At 44.2% G+C, this 15,038-nt stretch overlaps 1 protein-coding gene across 2 annotated transcripts in view; it reads right to left on the bottom strand.

The window, feature by feature from the left end:
- The window catches only part of LOC117885296 (ephrin type-B receptor 5), a 142,014-nt gene that overhangs the window by 17,008 nt on the left and 109,968 nt on the right, over positions 1-15,038 (bottom strand). The gene's annotated exons all lie outside the window — the stretch shown is intronic.

The following is a 15,038-nucleotide window of genomic DNA, read 5'->3' as shown; positions in this document are numbered from 1 at the left end:
CGTACTGGTTCCGAAGCCTGAGGGAACTCTCCGATTCTGTATAGACGTCTGGAAGGTAAATGTAATCTCAAAGTTCAACGTGTACCCGATGCCCAGGATTGATGAGCTCCTCGACGGTCACAGCCAAGTATATAACGACACTTGACCTTACGAAAGGGTACTGGCAGAGCCCCTTGGACCCGAGCTCCAGGGAGAAAACTGCCTTTGCCACTCCAAGTGGGCTATATCATTTCACCCAGATGCCCTTCGGCCTCCATGGAGCTCCAGTGCCCTTCCAGCACCTGATGGACCAACTCCTGAACCTCCATCTGGAGTACGCTGTGGCCTATTTGGACGATGTCTTGATCTACAGCTGCCAGTGGGAGGATCATTTAAATCAGATGGCCACCACCCTGCGAGATGCCAGACTCATGGCCAACCCAAAAAAATGTCAAATCTGGTGGCAAGAGATTATATACCTGGGATATACATTTGGCCGGGATCTAGTCTGCCCCCTCATAGGGAAGGTCCAGGTGCTACAGGCCTGCCTGGCACTGACAACAAAGCGACAGGTTCGGCAGTTCCTGGGCCTGGCCAGGTACCACCAACGGTTTGTGCCCCAGTTTGTGTCAATCGTGGTGCCACTCATGGCACTCCTGACCAAGAACAGCACCTGCCAGGTGTGTTGGTCGGCCGAGTGTGAAAATGCCTTCTAGACCCTTAAGTAAAGCCTATATTGGGAACCCGTCATGTTCAGCCCTGACTTCACCCGTGAGTTTCTGGTTCAAACAGACGCTTCTGAGGTGGGGCTCGGGGCAGTCTTCTCCCAGGAGGTGGATGTAGAAGAGCATCCTATCCTCTATCTCAGTCGAAAACTCTTCCCCCGAGAGTATAAGTACCTGGTCATTGAGAAAGAGGCCCTTGCAGTCAAATGGGCTATTGACGCTCTTGGGGCCCCCTTTGTGCTTATCACCAACCACACACCCCTCAAATGGCTAAACACTATGAAGAACTCCAAAGGCAGACTAATGCGCTGGTATCTTACCCTCCAGCAATACGCCTTCACGGTCAGAGACCAGTGTGAAAAAGTTCCTCCTCTATCTTGGTGGGTCCTGCGCTTATTGATGGATTTTCTTGCCTCAGAGATTCACCATGTGGGTTGGGGAACAGCCCATAGACCTTCCCGTCTGGGAGAACCCACAGTCCAGGTCAATTGGGAGGTTTGGGCGGGAACCCGGGCCCGCCCTCTACTCTAGATTCCAGCCCAGGGCCCTGTGGACTGCAGCTGTCTATAGTGCCTCCTGTAACAGCTGCATGACAGCTACAATTCCCTGGGCTACTTCCCCATGGCCTCCTCCAAACACCTTCCTTATTCTCACCACAGGACCTTCCTCCTGGTGTCTGATAACGCTTGTGCTCCTCAGTCCTCCAGCAGCACACCCTCTCACTCTCAGCTCCTTCCTTGTGCCTCTTGCTCCCAGCTCCTCACACTCGCACTGGGGGCGTGAGGACTGGCCAGAACTGACTCTTGCTGTCCCACTGTGACTAAGGGCTTGGGCTCCTAATTGTGTTTGCTACTCTGCCCTGACTGCAGATCAGAGTCCCAGGCTGCATGTGGCCCTGCTAATTCCTAACAGTGGGCGACACACAGGGACGTCGTGAGGCGGAGTGGCTTCCCACAGACCCAGAGTGGGGACCACCACCAACCCACTACAGGAATATGGCAGCTTGTTAACAGTGCACAGCAACCATGTGCAACAAATTAAGACAAGAAGTGAAGAAGAATCCCTTATCCCAGGGAATTTAGGGAATTTAGGTCAGCAGAATGAAATGTCCCAAAATGGATTTTGGCCAGGACACTAGGGTTAAGACCCCAACTTTTCTATAAGAGGACATAGGCTCTTCAGTGATCACCAGTGTTCAGTGCCACTGATGCTACCTTTTCCACAGCTCTGAGCCTCACCACAATGCCAAAGTAGTAATTTAGACTCCTACAATACATTTCATCAGCAGATTTCATAGGGGTCTTCAAAAAAATTAATTAAGCCTCCTACCACTCTCCTGTGGGGTAGGTCAGTTTTATTTGCTGTACTGCACTGATGGGGCAACTGAGGCAGAGGGATTAAATGACTTGCCCAAGGCAAACAGAGTGACAAAGCCAGAAGCAGAACTCAGGCGTTCTGACTCCTCGTGCCTCTAGATTACACTCCCTTAACAGCAGTCATAGCAGATGAATCACTGGAGATGAAGGATGTGAACCAAAGAACACCTGGCCCAGCTCTTTTCTAACCTTCTCTAGAAAGCGGCAGGCTGTATGTGTCAGGGTGGAGGTGGGGAAAGTCACCTCCCCTGCCACTAGAGCCAGTGAATGAAGTCAGGAAATCTCAGTCAGTCATGAGGGAGTGATAAAGTGCAACATGGATTATTCAGTTAGCAGGGGGAAGGAAGAGTAGTGCAGTGAAGACTTGGAGTCAGAAGACCGTTGCTCTGATGTTGGTGCAGTATGTTGCCTTAGGCAAGTCACTTAGAACATAAGAAAGGCTGTACTGGGTCAGACCAAAGGTCCATCTAGCTCAGTATCCTGTCTGCCGACAGTATCCTGTCAACCACTTAGCATCTCTGCGCCTCTGCCACCACATTTATAAAGTGGGGATAATGCTAGGCCTATTCCTTTCCCTAGGAGCTTGGCTTCCCTGGGGCTTGTCTGACATCACAAGCTCCTTGGAAGTGAAATGTGAAAGATGTGCAAATCAGCAGCACATGCACATAAATCAGAGTCAGGTGGCGTGGAGAACAGACTTGGATAGTTGGAGCAACTGGGAAGAAGATAGGGGGCCTTTCACCTCTAGGTCACCAGCTGCAACCAGGAGCTGAGGGAGTTTGATGAGTCTGGGGGCTTGGGGACAGGGTTGGAGCTCTCCTAGGTCACAGGTTCCAATCCTGCCCTAGGTCAGTAAAGAATGAAAGTTGCTCTCATTTGGGTCACAGTCCAGTGTCTTCTGGGACAGGTGCCCAAATGGCAAAACCACTGCTACCCCTGACACTAATTAGCCCCTTTGTTGGCCATCCTGGCGCAGAGGCCCAGGACTGAATGGAGTTTTCAACATGAACTATGCTTTGGCCCCTCCAGCTCAGGGCAGGTGGCATGCTGTCAGGGGTGATCCCAGCACTGCACTCACTCTGGGGATAAATACAGAGCCTCTGTCTCTTTGGGGTGGGATAGTCTTATTTACTCTGTGTTACCAACTCTCATGATTTGATCGTGAGTCTTTTCTTAAATCCTCAGCTCTGGGAGGTGAAGTGATGATGTGAGAATCTCAGCTTTCATTTATTTTAAACAGCAACTGATCACCCCTCATGGTTGGAGAGAAATGCTTGAAAACATGACCCCTAAAAGCTCACAAGCAAGAAGGCAAAAAAGAGAAACTCAATTTTTAAAAATCTCATGATTTCTTAAGTCAATTTCATTAGGGTTTTTTTGGGCCTGACTAGTGATTTTGGAACAATTGGGTCTGGCAATTCTGCTTACTACACTGAAACTCATTTAAGCAGGTTGAGGGAAACAAGAAATTGCCTGGGATAGAATATGATTCATTATTTCAAAAATAATACACTAAAAAATGTAGACTGATTTGTCTGACCATCATATTCCCTTGCTTTTAACTGCATCACCGAGATATAGGCCCCGTTCAAATATACTATGTCATCATGTGTATTGACATGCTGAACACCAGGCACACACTTAAGTGTGCCGCTGAATTGAGGATGTACAAAATAGCTCTCTAGAAATTACCTCTCCCAGCAGAGAAGCAAGAGCATGGAGGTGAGTAGGCACTGATTCGTAGAGCTGACTCGAAATGGAAATTTATTCCATATAAATTATGCATTTTTTAAACTTTTTTTCATCCTGAACTGGATGAACAGTAATAATAATAATAATCATTAATAAATAGCTTTTTTTATGAGAAGGGCTTTCTAGGAAACATCCATTTCAGAAGAAACAAAATGGGATATGTTGGGTTGCCAGTTGCCTGCATGGCAGGCTCCTGTCAGTTTTGCTTTCTCCCTGGGGGTGGAAAGTGAAATTGACAAGAGTTCCCCGGGCAGGCAAGGCGGCATCATTTTGAATTTCTCAACAGAAAATTCAAATTTTCTGGCAAAACTGAAATTTCCTCATGGAATTTTTTTTTTTTTTTTTTTTGCAAAAATGCCATTTTCTGTTGGAAAATTATTCTAACAGAAAATTCCCAACAAACACTCCTGATCAGCCCCCGAATGTGTGAACACCTGGATGGGTGGAGAGAAAGTCAGGGACATCTGGCAAAGAAGCAAAGCCACAGAATGGCTCTTCTCCCTTCCCACCTGCAAGAGAGATAAAAGAATTGTTTTTCATATCCAACGAGATAAAATTAGTCAGGAAGAAGCAAATCAAAGGAGTTTAACCAGCTCAGGCAAGTAGGAACCAGTTAAAATAATGTAAGTGAAAGCAGAATGTGAGCCAAAGTTATAATAAAATATTTTACATAATAAAATATTCTCAAAATGATAGCACTTTCCTTTTAAACAGTTTTGCACAGAAAGGAATTGCTTCATCTGCAGTGAAATGCTGGTAACTGGGAAAGAACTAAACAACTGTTTAACAGTGCACACCACCACCATGCAAGACTTTAGGACACAACTGAAGAACATTGTACCCAGACATGGCTGCAAGGAGAATTTTAGGGAGGTTGAATGTAATTATTTGGTTGGAATTTGACCGAGAACATGCCACTTCTGCAAAAAGTGCCATAGGACTTTTAAAACTATTTGTAATGTGAATGTTAATGCTTGTGAAAGGCAGCAGGGCTGATAACTGGCCCTATGATGGCACATACTGCATGGGCAGCCAAAAGTGCACTCTTCACACACACACACACACACCCCACTGCCGCTAAGGGCCAGGTTTCAGGCTCATTACCTTGTTTTTTTATTACTAATTGTATACAAGTGTCCTGAAATAATCATAGTACTAGATATGCATTGTCACCTTTCCATCCTGTCCCTCCATATGCTTTCCATTCCTACCACCCAATCACCCATCAGACTATCACCCCTCGATATACCTTACCCACTCCAAAGAGGACACCATAGGCCCCCGAAAATAAACAATATTTACCAGCATTTTAGACTGAATGTGCATACATTTTGACATTTACATACGCCAGTGTATTTTATATGCCCATTTCTATTACGTTTCATAATTAAGCTGAGCAGCTACATTTTAAGGCAAAGAAGTATGAAAGAGTAAAATAGTTTTAGTGAAAATAACAATAAAATAATCCAAGTTAGGGTAACTTTCACCAGTGAGTTCGAAATGTAATAAACAAAATTTCCAGGAAAAAGCTTGTAAAACACCTGCAAAGGAGACATCAAAGAATCATAGGGCAGGAAGGCACCTCAACAGGTCTTCTAGTCCAGCCCTCTAGCCCTAGCTAGGCCATCCCTGACAGGTGTGTGTCCAACTTGTTCTTAAAACCTTCCAGTGATGGGGATTCCACAACACAACCTTCCCTTGGAAACCTATTCCAGATCTTAGCTATCCTTATAGTTAGAAAGTTTTTCCTAATATTTAACTTAAATCTCTCTTGCTGCAAATTAGGCCCATTACTTCTTGTCCTACCTTCAGAGGACACGGAGAACAATTGATCACTGTCCTATTTATAACAGCCTTTAACATACATGAAGATTGTTATCACGTCCCCGCTCAGTCTTCTTTTCTCAAGATTAAATATGTCCAGTTTTTTTAACCTTTCCTCAAGGGTCAGGTTTTTTAAACCTTTTATCATTTTTATTGCTCTTCTCTGGACTTTTTTTCAATTTGTGCACATCTTTCTTAAAGTATGGTGTTCAGAACTGGACATAGTACTCCAGCTGAGGCCTTACCAGTGCTAAATAGAGCAGGAAAATTACCTCCCATGTCTCACATAGTACACTTCTGTTAATACACTCCAGAATTATATTAGCCTTTTTTGCAGCTGCATCACATTGCTGATTCATATTCAGTTGTGATCCACTATAAACTCTAGATCCTTTACAGCAGTACTATGACCTAGCCAATTATTCCCTATTTTTTAGCTGTGCATTTGATTTTTTCTTCTAAATGTAGTATTTTCCACATCTTTATTGAATTTCATCTTGTTGGCTTCAGATTAATTTTCTAATTTGTCGAAGTCTTTTTGAGTTCTAATCCTGTCCTCCAAAGTGATAACAACCCCTCCCTGCTTGGTTTCATCTGCAGATTCTATAAGCATACTCTCCATTCCATTATCCAAGTCATTAATGAAAATATTGAACAGTACTGGACCCAGAACATACCCCTGCAGAACCCCACTAGATATGCCCTCCCAGTTTGAGAGCAAACAATTGATAACTACATTTTGAGTATGGTCTTTCAAATAGTTGCTCTCCCACCTTATAGTATTTTCATCTAGACCACATTTCCCTACCTTGCTTATGAGAATGTCATGAGGGACGGTGTCAAAAACCTTCATAAAATCAAGGTATATCACATTTACTGCTTCCCCTTATCCACTAGACCAGTAACCCTGTCAAAGATGGAAATTCAAGTATAAGTATTTGGCTTTCTGTTCTCTCCATTTCTTAAATATCTCACACAAATCTCAAGATGAAGTTAAGGTCACAGGTATGTATCAGTAGAATGAGTGCAGAGCTCCCATCAGGAATTATTTAGTTAAATAACCCCTCCAATGTTAGAAAACCAGAGAATGCAGAGTTTATGGCTGCACTTTTTAAATAAGGACCCTACTCTACCTCCACACCACACTAACTCTGCCTTCACAGGGAAGTCAGTCAACCATCTTCCCTTCTTTGTATCTGTACTATCAAAAATGTGCACCCCAGAACATTGGTTTTATAATTTATTTCATGCATACGTGTCTCCAAAACTAAGCATGATGGTTTGTCACTGCTCCAACTTTTGCTCTTTTCACATGAGGTTTATATATGGAGACATGCTATCTCTGTGTCTAATGACACTTGCCTAATTGGCTGCCACCTGAAATCATGGGTACCCGTAACATATCATGAGATCAGGCCCTTTATGAAGAGTGGGAAATGATTGCCTTCAGTATGTTACTTGTCAAATCAGGCATATGGAAAATTCTTGTACATGTACCATATCTGACAGTAAAGGAAGCCATGAGGCAGCCCAACCACTAGAAATGTAAGATTGAGGCATTCTGTTTTTTGTGGTCATTGGTAAGTGAAGCTCTTTGTTATGGATGGAGAAGATAGTAAGTTTTTTTAAATGTTTTTTGTGGCATCACAATGGAGCAGAGTTAAGGTAACTTGGGTGCTTTGTTTGAGAAAAGCAACATTCCCTGGCTTTCTAATAATGGACAGATTTTTGTTTTGTTTTATTTTTAACTACTATTCCTGAACAGTAATACCTACTCAAACCACTGACATGTGCCTCCAACCTTACCTTGTCTTTGCTATGTTTTTTTGTGAATAAGAATGCCCTTAGTTTCAAAGATAGTTAAAACAAGGAATTGGGAAATGAAAGAAGCTGGGGGCAAAGATGGTGCTTCCTCCTTTGCTCCTGACTCCCTGAGGTCTGCAGCAGTGGAGAATCACTAATGCTCCCAAGAGAAGATAAGAGAACCTACAGACCTTAGGAAGTGCACTGTAATACAACTCCACCTGGGTCAATACCTTCCAGGTGATACTCATGACGCTAGTCAGGAGTCACACCATCCCTACAGACTTTATGACCCTTGTTGGGGTCCCTCTACCTTACCACACCTCACTGCACACATGGGCCTTATGTTTGTGGCTTGGCAATGGTATGTGAGGAAGGAGGGCTGCAGGGGCATTGAAAGAGAGTGGACTTTTGGTGGGAGATACACAAGGAGTACAGGGGGATAGGTTATTTGTAAATGGACTTTCAAGGCATTCATATAAATGACCTACTGACACTGATGGGATTTCATGCAACATTAAATTTTACCAAGTTAAATTTTTTTTCATATCTTCAATTTAAGGAAAGAGATTTTTCAATTACCAGTATTTTTTGTACACCAATGCTGCCCTCCAACAAGCTTGATAAAGGCACCTCCACCACAATACAAAGGCAGTTAGTCACAGTCAAAGTCTTGTCCACTTTATTTTGCATGAGACACTCCAAGAAAATATGGAACCACTAACCTGACACATTGCTCAAATAACTCTACCCAAAAGAGGCCTGGCCTAGAGTTTTCATAGCAACCAGGAAAGACAGAAGCAACAAAGTCTCTCGCCTATGCACAATGAACTTCAACTAACATCAACAAAAAATCTACAAGAAGCAAAGAAGACTCTTCAGTTAACAAGCTCTTCCCGATAGGGCATTTGCAAAGGATGAACAACAGTGTTTTCTTGAAGCAACACTACACCACAGCTTCAAAAGCCAAGACACTGAGATGTGTTTGTGGGGGCCAGATCAACATGCAAACAGCATCATTCAGGGTATAGCATGTCTTTATCCTTACATTACTATCTGTATTTGGAGCCGGTATTCTAATTTGGTGGAGACAATTAATATGAACTATAATTAATAATTGCTCTAGACATAAATCAATTCCCCAGGGAAGTTTGTTGGGCCTGAAAAAGAGCTGTCATAGGACAGAGGCCAAGATTTTCCAGATCTATTAGTGACTCTGAGTACTTTGACTTTTTGGTGCCCAATTTGAGACACCTTAGATGGTGTCCTGATTTTCAGGATGTGCTGCGCGTACATCCTCTGGAAAATCAGGACCTTTGAAAGTGTCTCAAGGTGGGCACCCAAAAATTGAGGCATCCAAGTTCACTAGTCACTTTTGAAGATCGTGGACTAGCTCCGTGGATTTGATTGGTAAGTAATTTCTTTGCTGTTCATCAGTGTTTTGTTAACGCCAATCCACAGAAAAGGGGATTCCCTTATAACAAGCATAAGGGCTCACATAAATTAAGAGTAAAATAGCCACATTTTCCAAGAGATGCCTCTGATTTTGTGTGCCCAACTTTTGCCAACCTTGCTCTGATTTTTGGAGTTGCTGAGCCCTCTCGGTTCTCAGAGTTGTCAGTGGTTAGCATGCCAGAAGGCCAAGCCCAAAATACCTCAAGTTGGGCAACCAAAAATGGAGACGTCTAAAACCTAACACTTTTGAAAACATGGGCTTTGGTCTGTTTACTGTCCACCCATGAATGTAGTTTCTCAAGACCCACAGATAAGATTTACTGAAACTGAGTATTGCAGTGTTAAGAAAACTGCATACTGAGTAACAGAGATGTTGAAAATTGATACACTGAGCTGAAATATTCTGTGCTAGTAATCACATTTATTGGCTGTTAATAAATCTAGTTACCATTAGAGTTTCTCTTGTTGTGATTGGGAAATTACATGAAAGTCAAAGTATTCACATAAATTGGTAAGTGATAAGATGAACAGATGTTAGTAAATCAATTAAGACACTGTTTAATTAGTTAGTAGCGTTAACTATTTGTTAGGTTCTGAGGATACTAAACTCTCACAAATGAGCAGTAACTCTGGCATGTATTGATGATTTGCCTATAAGTTTTGAATTTCACAAAAATGAAAGAACCAGACAAGGCTACAAACATGGAGAATTAGGACACCCTCCTGGACTTTTCTGCTCCTCCCACCCCTCTCACTTCCCTCTTAGGTCAGACTCAGCCCTCCAATGAGGAGGTGTTATTGCCGTCACACCAAAACTCAGGTGGATTCAAATTCATTTTCTCCTTCAAACTCTTCTCTTTCTTCAACCCTCTCAAATTCTCTGTGGTTTATCACATCTGATAACTCCCTTCCCTCCCATATCTATGATTTTCCCACACTCAGCAGTTTCTCCTCCTCTGATATAATGTCACTGGAGATATGACATGCATATTGATGCCACCTTTGAACTTCTTTCCTCTGAAGTCCTCTACATCTCTGACTCCTTCAGTCATAGGGACTATGCACCCTGTGAAGGCCTCTACATTGATGTTCTCCTTCTTCTCTCCACAGCAGCTTCCAGCAGCACCAGTGCCTTGAGAAAACCACTTCTTTCTTGACTCTCTTCCCTCTTCTACATTTTGGTCCTATCTCCCCAAATGAATTCCTTACATTATTACCATTGTCGACAAGTCTTTTTCCTCTAGTACTTTCCACAAATCTACTACTGTCAAACTCTTTTGTCCTTGACTTACATTCCCAACCATCCCATCACTAAATTTCCCTCTCCCAGCAAAATGCATGAGGAACCTGCTTTTTCTCCAAGTACCTTTCACACATCCTTATCCTGAACAGATTTCAGTCTGGATACAACACAGAAATGACTTTCCTCTGTGCACTTAACCAGTTCCTCTGTGTGTTGGCCTCCAGGCCTTCGCTGCAGTCTTCAACATTGTTCTATCCATCTCCCTGAGTCACCTCCCTAGCTATTCAGGGGTCTCAGATCCTGTCAGGATGTTGCACTTTAAGTTCTTTGGATGGACAGCGCTTTAGAAGAGCAAAATATTTATTACTACTCTACTGTTCCATGCCTGCCTATCAAATAACACCCCTTTTTGTCCTTAGCTGTCATTCCACTTTTGTGCAGAGACTTCTCCTTGGGTACCACAAGGGTCCATTCTCTGCTATTTTACATCTACTTCTACCCTCCTGAGCAGTGTATCTTTGCCCTTATCCAAAGTGCTCTGTAATGTGAAATATGGCACGTTCTTTTTCTGTTTGGCCTGCAGAGACAACACAGCTCAGAGAGAGGGAACTGGAGCATATTCCATCTTGTGCATCATCCACAGAATCTTTTACTAAGTTCCAGTCAGTTACACCTCTGTAAACCCTCTGAAGACAACTGAGGCCTGGTCTATACCTAAATCTTAGGTCGATCTAGCAATATTCTCAGGGCTGTGAAAAATTTTGCACCCTGTGCAATGTAGTGAGGTTGAGCTAATCCCCATTGTAGACACAGTAAAGTCGAAGGGAGAATTCTTCCATTGGCCTAGCTACTGCCTCTCAAGGTAGTAGTTTGTTATTACACCAACAGACAAATGCCTTCCGTTGATGTAGGAAGCATCTACACTGCAGTGCTGCTATTCAGGCTGTAGTGTAGACGTACCCTGAGCTGAGACAACTGTCAATGAGGGCAAAATTTACCTTGCAGAATCTTTATTACTGGTGATGATGTGTGAGAAGAAAACAACTCAGCTTGGTTCTCAGAGCCCAGGCTGAGCTTTCAGAGTTAACAATTAGGAAAAAAAAATTTACTTCTAAAGTGAGCTCTTTTGATCTGCAATCAATGAGAGACAATGAACACGGAGCCCTGTGATCCATGTGTCCAGTCAATTTACAGAGCAGAACTGCACTTCATCTGTCAGCTTTATGCTGATTATACTAAATATCTTCTGACAGCCTGTACTACACTCTGTCTCCATGTTCCCTTTCTGTTTTGACCAAGAAAACTTGTAGTTTTTCTCACACCTGCTACCAGCTAAATCAGATGTGCTTCTCCTGGGCAAGAGGAACATCCTCTAGCACATTTCCCGGCTAAACCCAGAACTTCCATTTGCTTTCACAGTCAGTAACTTTGGCATCATTCTTTACTCTAAAGTCTTCTTCTCCTCCTCATATAGCCCATCAGCCTGAAAATCTGCTGAATGTCCCCCTGCAGCATTGTCCTCGAATGTCACTGTCTCAGCTCAGCCTCTGCTGAAACCCCCACCCAGCCCTTCAGATTCTCTTGCTATGATTACTGCAGCTCCCTTGTCTCTGGCTGGCATCTCCAAGTCCCATTGCTCTGACACTGGCATAGGCAGAATGCTGCTGCCTATCTTCTCACAGGTACAAGGAAGCCTGACCACATCACCTCCATCTTCAGACTGCTTCATTAGCTCTCTGTTTCAGGATTCAGTTTAAAAAAAAACACTCTTTGCTTTTAAAACCCTCTATGGACTTCCTCTAGCCAACCTCAGAGATCTTAAGTCTCTCTATTCCTTTCCTCACTTTCTATGAACATAGGAACTGTCAGGCTAGCTCAGCGCAGTGGTCCATCTAGTCCAGAATCCTGTCTCTGACAATGACCAGTAGCAGATGCTTCAGAGGAAGGGGCAGGAAACCCCCAATGGACAATTTTGAAATAACCTAACCATAGGGAAGTTTCTTTCTGACTGCTTTCAGATGGAGATAGTTATGCCCTGAAGCATAAGGATAGATATTGTTTAACTGCAAATGGTATAATCTATATAAATAAATAATCCTTTCTTTAATCCTATGAAGCCTTTGACCTCTATAACATATTGTGGTAGGTTCCACAGGTTTTTTGCTTGCCATGCATCAGCCTCCCATCCTTCCCACTACACAACCTCACCACTATTCATAGAAGAGCCTTCTCCTCTGCAGCTTCTGTTTTCTGGAGTGGCCTCCACCTCTTTATCTATTCATCTTAAAACCTAAAACCTCAGCTGAACATGATTTTTCTACCTTGCCTTATCTCTGAATATTTTCCTCCCTTTCCTAGTTATCCCAGTAAGCATGCCATGTTACTCTCCAAACTGTTTTGGGATAGCAGCTTGCCGGAAAAGATCAAGTCAAATTGTACTGCAAGGATGTAAGTGTGAAGAGCTTTCCTGTGTCAGTCCCTTGTGCCCCTACCTTAAACGAATCCCCATCCCAGAGATGGGACATCATCAATGGTTGCCATGGAAATGACTGATTTAGCGATCATGGGATCCCATCTCTAACTGTGGAGCAGGGGACAGTGAGCCACTAGGGGTAGACAAGCTCTTAAAGGGGCAGTGGTCTTGGATACAGAGAACAAGGGAATGGGAAATACAGCTAAATGGAGGAGAGTACAGGAGAGAAATTGTTCCAAGAACAGAAGACTGCCCTGAGGTTTTCTTGGGCATGTCAAAGAGGGAAGGGTGGATGCAAAGAATATATGCACCCAGTCATAGAGGGGAGTGAGAGAACCCGTGGTTAGTGCAGGGCCAGAGGGAAGATACAAAGGCTGCTGGGACTGAAGATTCTTTGTCTGGCTACCCTTAATTCAATGGAGAGGAGAGGAGTGTTACACCCTTTCATTCAGAAATTCTCTGTCCCCCAACTTCTCTCTCCTCATCTCTCCATGTCCTCCCACCCAACCCAACCCGCTTCCCTGTCTCTCTTGGAGTGGAAGAGCTGAGAGTCCATCTGTGTGTGTAACAATAAAAAAGAAAATCTAAGCTAAAGTGAAAAGCTGCCAAGGGGGCTGAAGGGAGGGGGCAGGAGTGAGACAGGCCACGTGACAGAGGAACAGAGGCCTCGTTAGCGTGAGCTGTCACTACGAATCGAGGGCGGCTCATCTCAAGCTCATTGCTAATGATCTTGGGGAAGAGTAGAGCTAAAAAAAGGATCCAACCACAATAACCATCTAGTGCATACTGCAGCTCTGGAGAGGAGCCTGTCAGCACAGCTGCTCCCCTGAGATCCTTCTGGAGCATGAGAGACCAGCCTCCATGCAGCCAAGAGGAAAAGGGGGGGCTGCAGAACCAGACTGACAAGTCAGGCATGAGCAAAGGAAGAGAAGAGACTTGGTGATTCAAGGGCAGAGCCAGAAGGAAGAGGTCACACTAGATTCCACCACTACTGATTCACACAAATGAGGCAGGTATGGGAAATGGTGGAGAGCAGGGGAAATCATTTGGGAGGTTAATGTGTCACCTACCCTTCCCCAGCAGAATTCAGAGATACCACCTGGAACCATCCTTCCCACAGGAGTCATCTCTCCCTGTGTCTGAGGCCAGAGGTACAAAATACTCAAGCAGCCACTTGTGGAGCCACTCTTTGAGGGGCCAGGTATCCCACATAACCTCTGTTGATCACTGCTTCCCTGGTAATGGGAGTGATGGGGCAGAAAATCTGCCACCAGATGCCTAACACCTTCCAGCACCTCAGGGGCAAGGAAGCTATTAGTGCCCAAGGATTTTTTCCTTTCAAAAACCTGGAAGCCCCCCAAGTCATATAGGTGATCCTGCCACATATTCATGATCCAGCCACAGCTCATCTGCAGCCTCCTCTCTGCTCGCGGGAAGCATTATCTACCTCTCCCTGTCTTCACAGCAAGACACTCCATAGAACCCAGACAGTAGAGCAGGAATATTAGCACAGTTCATGTCTGGTCCCCAGCCAGGGCAGAATAGTTCCCTATAGGATGTTCTCTTGGGCTTTGTACAGGCCTAATTTTACATGATTTAGGCAATAGGGTTTCCACCACTTCTCTGGGGAGTCTAATTAGAGTTTAATTAGGAGTTTAATAGAGCTCAATTGTAGCAAACAGCTCCTGATATTCAATTTAAATTGTTCCCCCCTTTGCTCCATTCCATCTCATTACTCCGGATTATACCCCCCACCCCAGCCGACTCCTGAACAATTCCTCTCCCTCTAGTTGTGTACACCCTTGTAAAGAGTTGCCATGTCCCCACCCAATTCTAGATGTCACTTAGCAGAGCTAAATATGTGTATTCAGTTCTCTCAGACTACCTTTGTAAGTCATTCCCTTCACCCTCAGCCAAGTACAACCCTTCTGCAACAATCCAGGATTCTCCTGATGTTATTGCCATCTCCCCTCCATATACTAGCTTCCTCTATTTGGTCCATCACTCTGATAGACTTTGCAACCCTTCACTTGCCATCTCCAGAGCTGCCTAAACAACCAACTGATCTCTCAGGCTACTTCTACTCTACATTGTAAACCTGAATCTGTAGGACCCTGTATTAGAGGCAGTTACCCCGCTCCTAAAAAAAAGGCTAGGCTGATTGGGGAAGCAGCCACACCTGGGGCCATGCACCAATCAGGCCACACCTGGCCTATTTATAAGGGCTCAGGGAGGCACTGAGTTACTCTCTCTCTAACAGTGGAGAGAGAAGGATTAGGTACCTGAGGCTGAGCAGGGCTGGGGAAGGGCAGAAGAGCTCCAGCCTGGCAACTCCCCAGGCTGCAGGCCTTGGTAAAGGCCCAAAGCAGGTACTGGGGTTGCAGAGATGCAGCCCTGGGTTAGGAAAG

Source organism: Trachemys scripta, chromosome 1 (genome assembly GCF_013100865.1).
Source record: "Trachemys scripta elegans isolate TJP31775 chromosome 1, CAS_Tse_1.0, whole genome shotgun sequence".
Classification (NCBI taxonomy): domain Eukaryota; kingdom Metazoa; phylum Chordata; order Testudines; family Emydidae; genus Trachemys; species Trachemys scripta.
The sequence above is the reverse complement of the archived record's forward strand: the minus strand, read 5'-3'. Positions and strand labels throughout refer to the sequence as shown.